Source organism: Salvelinus sp. IW2-2015, linkage group LG35 (assembly GCF_002910315.2).
Source record: "Salvelinus sp. IW2-2015 linkage group LG35, ASM291031v2, whole genome shotgun sequence".
NCBI classification, from domain to species: domain Eukaryota; kingdom Metazoa; phylum Chordata; class Actinopteri; order Salmoniformes; family Salmonidae; genus Salvelinus; species Salvelinus sp. IW2-2015.
The window spans coordinates 6,889,662-6,897,775 of record NC_036874.1 but is presented as its reverse complement, the minus strand read 5'-3'; positions in this window follow the sequence as shown (position 1 = coordinate 6,897,775).

Sequence of the window (8,114 nt, the reverse complement as noted above, 5' to 3'; positions counted from 1 at the left end):
AGACGAGAGAGGAGAGAGAGAGAGAGAGAGAGTAGAGAGAGAGAGAGAGAAGGAGATGAGAGAGAGAGAGAGAGAGAGAGAGAGAGAGAGGAGAGAGAGAGAGAGAGAGGAGATTCTATAATTATTCTACAACCACCTAAAAGGAAGCGATTCCCAAGCCTTCAATACAAAGCCATCACCTACAGAGAGATGAACCTGGAGAAGAGTCCCCTAAGCATGCTGGTCCTGGGCTCTGTTCACAAACACAAACAGACCCACCAGAGCCCAGACAGCAACATTTAGACCCAACCAATCATGAGAAAACAAAAAGATAATTACTTGACACATTGGAAAGAATTCACAAAAGAACAGAGCAAACTAGAATGCTATTTGGCCCTAAAACAGAGTGTACACAGTGGAAGAATACCTGACCACTGTGACTGACACGGCGCCCTTCCGGCGCCGATCAGAGATGGCAGCCGCGCGTTCCGCGTTCCTGGAAAAATAGCATATTCTTGTTTTTTCTACGTGTGTATTCTCTTACACGGTCTGGACCTCCGGAGTAAATCTTAGGTTTCATTTAACATACAGTTCGGGAGATCTCAACCACTGAATATACGATTTAACGTCAACTCACCACTCGTTTCCTACCAGAGAATATGATTTTTCCGAAAGCGGATCCAGTGTTTTGCTTCCACCCCAAGTACAATGGATTCTATCCCTAAGCCGGCGACCTGGGCGACCTCGGAAAAAGGGGAAAACGTGGCCGTGTCTCGTGTCAGGCTTCGGAGCGGGTCACAATCGCGTGCTTCCACCTCCCTAGCAACTACTCGCCAAGTCCAGCCTCTCTCTGACACATGAGAGGTGATGAAATCCGAGCAAAAAACTGGGTAGTTCCAGAGAGACATCAGGGATTGGCAACGTGCTGCTGGCTTCACGAAACATGGCTACTCAAGGACGCTAACGGAGGTCGGTGCAGCCAGCTGGTTTCTTCCATGCATCGCCCGACAGAAACAAACTATCTTTCCGGTAAGAAGAGGGGCGGGGGGGTATGCCTTATGGATTAACGAGAAGTTGGTGTGACGCATCATAATAAACACACAAGAACTCAAGTGTTCTGTTCCACCTGATCTAAGAAACTCCCTCAAAAATCAAAATGTGACCGCTTAATCTACCAAGGGAATTCTCGTCAATCATAATCACAGCCGGATACATTTCCCCCCCAAGCAGACACATCGATGGCCCTGAAAACGAACTTTATCTGACTCTTTGTAACTGGAAACGCACACACCCTGAGCTGCATTCATCGTAGCTGGGGATTTTAACTACAGGATATCTAAAAACAAACTCCCTAAATTCTATCAGCATATCGATTGTGCTACAGGGCTTGGGAAAAACACTGGACCATTGCTCACTATTCCGCGACGGCTTTACAAGGCCCTCCCCCGCCCCCCTTTCGAAAAGCTGACCACGACTCCATTTTGTTGATATCCTGCCTAACAAACAGAAACTTCAAACACAAAACAGCTCCCGCGCTCAGGGTCGTTCAACGCTGGGTCGACCAATCTGAATCCACGCTTCAAGACTGCCTTCGATCAACGCGGATTGGATATGTTCCGCATCGCGTCCAACAACAATATTGACGACTAGCTGATTCGGGGATGCGAGTTCATTAGGAAAAGTGCATTGGAACGATGTCGTACCCACAGCAACGATAAAAAACATCCCAAACCAGAAACCGTGGAAATTGAACGCAGCCATTCGCGGTGAAACTGAAAGGCGCGAACCACTGCTTTTTAACCAGGGGCAAGGTGACCGTAAGCATGACGAATACAAACCAGATGTAGCTATTCTCTCCGCAAGGCAATCAAACAGGCTCAGTCTCAGTACAGAGACAAAATCGAGTCGAAAATGTCAACAGCTCAGACACAAGAGTATGTGCAGGGTCTACAGTCAATCATCGGATTACAAAAAGAAAACCAGCCCCGTCGAGGACCAGGATGTCTTTGCTCCCAGAGCAGGCTAAACATTTTTTGCCCGCTTTGGGAAGGACAATACAGTTGCCCACTGACACGGCCCCCTACCAAAACCTGCGGGCTCTCCTTCACTGCAGCCGGGTGAGTAAACAACTTTACGTTGTTAAACCCTCGCAAGGCTGCAGCCCACGGCATTCCCAGCGCGTCCTCAGGCATGCGCAGACCAGCTGGGCTGGTGTGTTTACGGACATATTCAATCAATCCTGTCATTCCCAGTCTGGCTGTTCGCGCACATGCTTCAAGAGGGCACATTGTTCCGTCTCCCAAGGAAAGCTAAGGTAATGAGCAACGACTATCGCCCGTAGCCACTCACTTCCGTCATTGCATGAAGTCTTTGACGAGACTAGTCAAGGACCAATCATCACCTCCACCCTAGCCGGACACCTAGACCCACTCACGATTTGCTTTACCGACCCAATAGGTCCAACAGACCGCGCAATGCAACCACACTGCACACTGCCCTAACCCATCTGGACAAGAGGGAATACCCATGTGAGAATGCTGTTCATCGCATTACAGTCTCAGCATTTAACACATGTAACCCTCCAAAACTCGTCATCAAGCTCGAGCCCCTGGGTCTCGACCCGCCCTGTGCAAATGGGTCCTGGACTTCCTGACGGGCGCCCCAGGTGGTGAGGGTAGGTAAACAACATCTCCACCCCGCTGATCCTCAACACTGGGGCCCCACAAGGGTGCGTTCTGAGCCCTTCCCTGTATCCCTGTTCACCCACAGACTGCGTGGCCATGCACGCCTCCAACTCGATCATCAAGTTTGCGGATGACACTACAGTGTAGGGCTTTGATCACCAACAACGACAGACGAGCCTACAGGGAGGAGGTGAGGGCCCTCGCAGTGTGGTGTCAGGAAAATAACCTCAATACTCAACGTCAACAAAACAAAGGGATGAATTGTGGACTTCAGGAAACAGCAGAGGGAGCACCCCCCTATCACATCGGACGGGTACAGTAGTGGAGAAGGTGGAAAGTTTTAAGTTCCTCGGTGTACACATCACGGACAAACTCTCTCCCTCCCTCCCTCTCTCTCTTTCGCTCTCTCTCCCCCTCTCCCTCCCTCTTTCCCTCTCCTCCACTAAAACTGATTTATCTTATTCGCTCCCAGCCAGTCTTGACGTGGTCTGAGTAGTGCCGTGGCCCCCTCTCTTGGCTCCAAGCCTCCAGGTTTATTTGGTCTTTGTTTGGAGTAAGGCCTAGTTAATGTCCAAACAAAGTGACATCTGATTTACGGAAATTATCCATGAAGGAAATGCACTTCTATGAATCAACACYGGCCCCTGATTACAGAGTTGCGTCTCTGGCTACATGTTGACAGTCACCACACACACTCATACACAGCAGATTGTGTGTGCCAATCTGTTGAACACACTCCATAAATATAGTCGTACACACACTTACCAGACACTCATTGACTGTACATACAAATCAAACACACACGTACAAAACTCCTTACCCGAGTGGCACAGCAGTCTAAGGCACTGCATCTCAGTGCTTGAGGCGTCACTACAGACACCCTGGTACGATTCCAGGCTGTATCACAACCGGCCGTGATTGGGAGTCCCATAGGGCGGAGCACAATTTGCCCAGCATCGTCCGGGTTCGGCCGGTATAGACCGCCATTGTAAATAAGAATTTGTTCTTAACTGACTTGCCTAGTTAAATAAAGGTCACATTTYCATTTTTTTATAAAAAAATGTAATACCAACACAAAACATATGGACATGCATAGGAGGACATTCGAGGATGGACACACACACAGTGTTTTTGGTAGTGTTGAGCTGGGTGAGTGTAATGACCTGGAGGTAAACCTGCTTTAGAGAGTGTCACTCTGTCACCACTCTCTCCCTATGCCCTCAGTCCCCTTTAGTTGCTTAGTCTAGTTTAGTTGCTTAGTCCTTCACATCCCCTGTATCCACCCACTGACTTGCCTAGTTCAATAAATGTTACACACCTATGCCTCTACTGCCATTAATTCCAATTAGACTTGTTTTGGATTTCTCCCTGACCAAGATGGTTGCCATTTTGGCCAATTTATGGAATTTTAAGGGTTTATGACATAGCCCCTCTAGTAATTGTATAGGATATCTATGGAATATTGACTGTATGCAGTGTTGAGGAGTAGTAAACTACATTAACTCCCAACACTGACTGTGTGATCTTCTTAACTGGGAAGGCTTACTGGCTGGTCCTCATGGCTTGGCTGACCTCTAAGACTTAGGGACTGGGATTTAACTGGACGAAGGCTCCTATAGATCAGGATGACAGACCCATGTCACCTCACTGTCCCAGGAACCCACTGACCCCGCCTGGAGAGAGGGATGCACTCGCTCACTTTTCTTCTTGTCCTCTTTTACGTCCTCTGCCTCTCTCTTTCTTTCTCGAACTGTCTCGCTCGTAAGCTGGTCTCGAAAAGCGGGTAATGTCTCCTGACTTTCTAGAACTCTCTCTTTCTCTTTATTGAGGTAAGTGAAACTCACATTGTACGCACACGCACACACACTTCTCTCAGTCACACAAACACACACACTCACACGTCTTTCTCCCTCTTACAAACACACACACGTGGGACCCACACATTTGTTCCTGCGGCTCCCATATGTGATGTGGGGGTTGGTAGGGGGTGGTGATCGTCTGGTTGTTTAGGTGATGAACACTCTGTAGATGACTGTGTGTGCCGAGGAGAGTTTAATCAGAGAAGGCCTTGTCCCTGCACAAATTTGTGGCCCTCGGCGTCTAATTCATCTAGCCAGCGGCGTCCTTGGGCTGCCTCCCCGTCACTAATGAAAAGGGCCACACTGAAACCAAGGTCAACCGGGACCTGGCCTCCCCACTCACTGCTCCTTTCTTCTCTCTTTCTCTCTGTCGCCTTCTTTCTGCCTCTCCATCTCCATCTCTCTCTCCTCCATCTCTCGGCCTGTCTCGGTGTCCTCCTCTCTCTTTCTCTCCCTTTCTGTCCCTCCTCCATCTTGTGGCCTTGTCTCGGTGTGTCCTCTTAAAATGAGTGAAATTCTTCTCTTGCCTTCACCTTCGAGGTGAGGGAGGAGAGCGGGAGGAAAAGAAAGAGGGAGAAGGATAGGTGGACAGAAAGAAAGCTGTTGTAGAAAGAGGAGAGAAAGCCAGACAAAAATAAAGAGAGTTGCTGTGAGAAATGAGTAAGGAGGAGAGAAGGAAAGGAGAGAAGGAAAGGAGAGGGAGAAGGGCAGGGACTAGGGAGAACGTTTGAGTCGAGAGAAACATTTAGAGAATGCCAGGAAAACAGAACACCAGGGAGCCATAAACAGGTGTGGAATAGTGAGGACTCTCGACTCAGAATGCGCTGGTCCTCATCATTGGCCAGTGGCGTCACCTCTGAGGCGCTCTCATATATCCCCAATCTCTCATAATCCGTTCTAATTTACTTGATGCGCGCCATTTTTTCTCACAGCAACTCTCGTGATACTATATATATAGGTTGATACTGAAGGACTCTAGATCATATACACTCCATATATGAACATACACGATTTCTATTGATCTTCTGTTCGCTACGCTATGCAATAGGTCGGGGTGTGACCGTCATCCTTCGCCGTACTATCCCTGTCCCGATCCTCTCGAGGTGAAGGCAGAAGGAGACAATATGGCGAGACTCAGATATTCTTCGGAGAGACGGCAAACGATCGTAAGGACACAGAGCAAGGAAGGCTGGATGAGGGATCTGGCACAAGGAGGAACAGGAGTAGACGTAGACGGAGGGGGCACTCTCTGAGTACGAGAGCCGGAGTGATGGGAGGGACCGTCATTGTGATTGGAAAGTATGGTATTAGTGCTGTAGTATGATGATACAGATATAAGATAATAGAGAGAATGTTAGATGATGCGAGGAGGCGATGCGACAACATACGGGGTTCGGATCGCGAGAAGTTATCTGTCGTAGTAGTGGAGACTTTACTCACTCATAGATGGACCGCGGGAGTGCTCGAGTCTTCGGCATGAGTAGAGTTGCTCTCAGATGGGCCGCTGGGTGTGGGATGTTATATGACCTGAGCGTAGCGCCATGCTGTTGAGGAGTGGTTAATCACAGAATTCTGGTTCAGCCAGGGAAAAGCGTCTCTCCCTATTTGTCCTCAGTCTGACTTTAATAGCTTCTTCTGCTGGCCCAGCACAAAGTCGTCTACAGCGGGGCTATTCAGCTCCCCCACATTCGCTGTATCTTCAAAACAAATCCTAGGACACTTCGCCATAGCTTAAACTAACACCGAGATTTACACAACACCCCCCTATCCTCTACTCGCCTGTCAATCTCATTGACTTGCTTCGGATTTGTCTCCCCTGCCCAGATGCTTCTCATTTGGCCCCTTCTATGGAATTATCAAGTAGAGCAATGTGTGTAGTCTGCAGGACACAAATCGATCAGCTCGCTGTGTGTTTTGTAAGAGGGAAGAAAGACGTGTGTTGTGCTATTGGTTTGTTGTTTGTATGATACTGAGAGATGTGGGGAGCGTTTATATGCTGATGGGATTCTCAACTTTTTGTGCAATACTAGGTATAGGACGAGGAGGTAGAGTTGGAGAGAAGGTAGTCAAAGCTCGCATATATTAGAACATTCACCAACACATTCGATCTTTTGTTGGAGTTATACATATAGACTTGGATAGAGCTAAGAGCTGGTTTTGAGGCTGGGTAACGATAAACGAGAGAGGATCAGGCATTGGAGAGGTAACTGACCTCGAGGTAAAAGAAGAGAAGCTGTTGGAGCGCTAGTGGGAAATTTCCTCCTATCTTCTCGGGATAGAGGTGCTCGCCTGGTTATCGACTCTTGGCAGAAGAGTGGACAAGGGTGACAGGGGTCTGGTCATCCGCCCTGTACCTTCGATCTCGTTTAAAGTGAACTGACGCCAGGCCTGGACGCAGTAGTGAGTCGCCATTAGTGCTCACTACTATACTCCTCAGCTTGTCCGTGCTCCTATATATGTCTACTTTCCTCTTGCTCATGTCGCTCTTCATGCCTCTATAGAAAACGCTGTAGTCGTCATCCCATCAGCTGGGCTTCCAAAGATTTATTTAGAGCAGTGTGTATTAGACTGGTCTATCGTAGATTTCTAGAACTCTCGACATACACATCGTTCATTGCTTTTTAATTGTTGGAGATTGAATGATTAGTTAGTGTAACTTACCGCTCACAGCACTGACATCATTGCTAGGCTTCGCCATCTACATATCATAAATCCTATAACATTACTAGAGGGGCTATGTTCATAAACCCTTAAAGTTCCATATAATGGGCCAAAATGAAAGCCATCTTGGTCAGGGAGAAATCCGAAGCAAGTCTAATTGATGAATGGCAGTAGAGGCATAGGTGTGTAACCTTTATTTTAAAAACACTTCTCATTCAGTCAACAAAACACACACATAGTTCTACCGTTTGCTCCCTTTACAAAACACTAACACTGGAGGACGTTTGGTTGCCATGGTGGCGAGTGCTGCCCTATATAGGGTGAGTGGTAGGTGGTGGTGTGGTAGGAGGGGTTGGTGTTGGTCTGGTTGGTTGTAGGGCATGATACGCGCGCCTTGTAGGACGACTGTTGTGTGCCGAGAAGAAGGTCTAATACGCTTAGAAGAAGCCTTGGTCCTGGGCGCAGAACTTGTTGGCCCTTGCGCCTAATTCATGGCTGGATCGGGAGGGGGTACCCTTTAGGGGAGATAAGGAGTGGTGGGCGCTAGGCCAGTCTCGAACATCTCTTCCACAAGCGTCACAGTGATCTTTTTGAAAAAGGGCCAGCAAACTTGAAACCAAGGGTCAACCCGGCTGGCCAGTCATTAACCCCCTCTCGCTCGCGCTTCAACTACCACATAGACCTCCCTTTTTTCTTACAAATTTCTTATCTTGGCGTGGCTCTTTGGTTTGTCTTGTCTCACTTTCTTATCTCTCTCGGATCTTGCTCTCATCCTCTCTGGTCCTGTCTTACGGTGCCTCCCCGCTCCGAATCTTTCTTTCGTTTTCTTCTTTGTTCGGTGTTCCTTACGCATATTTAATGATTATTATTTAAGTCAGTTAGCAACAAATTTATTACTGACCATCTTTAGCATGTGCGCACGGGCCTACGT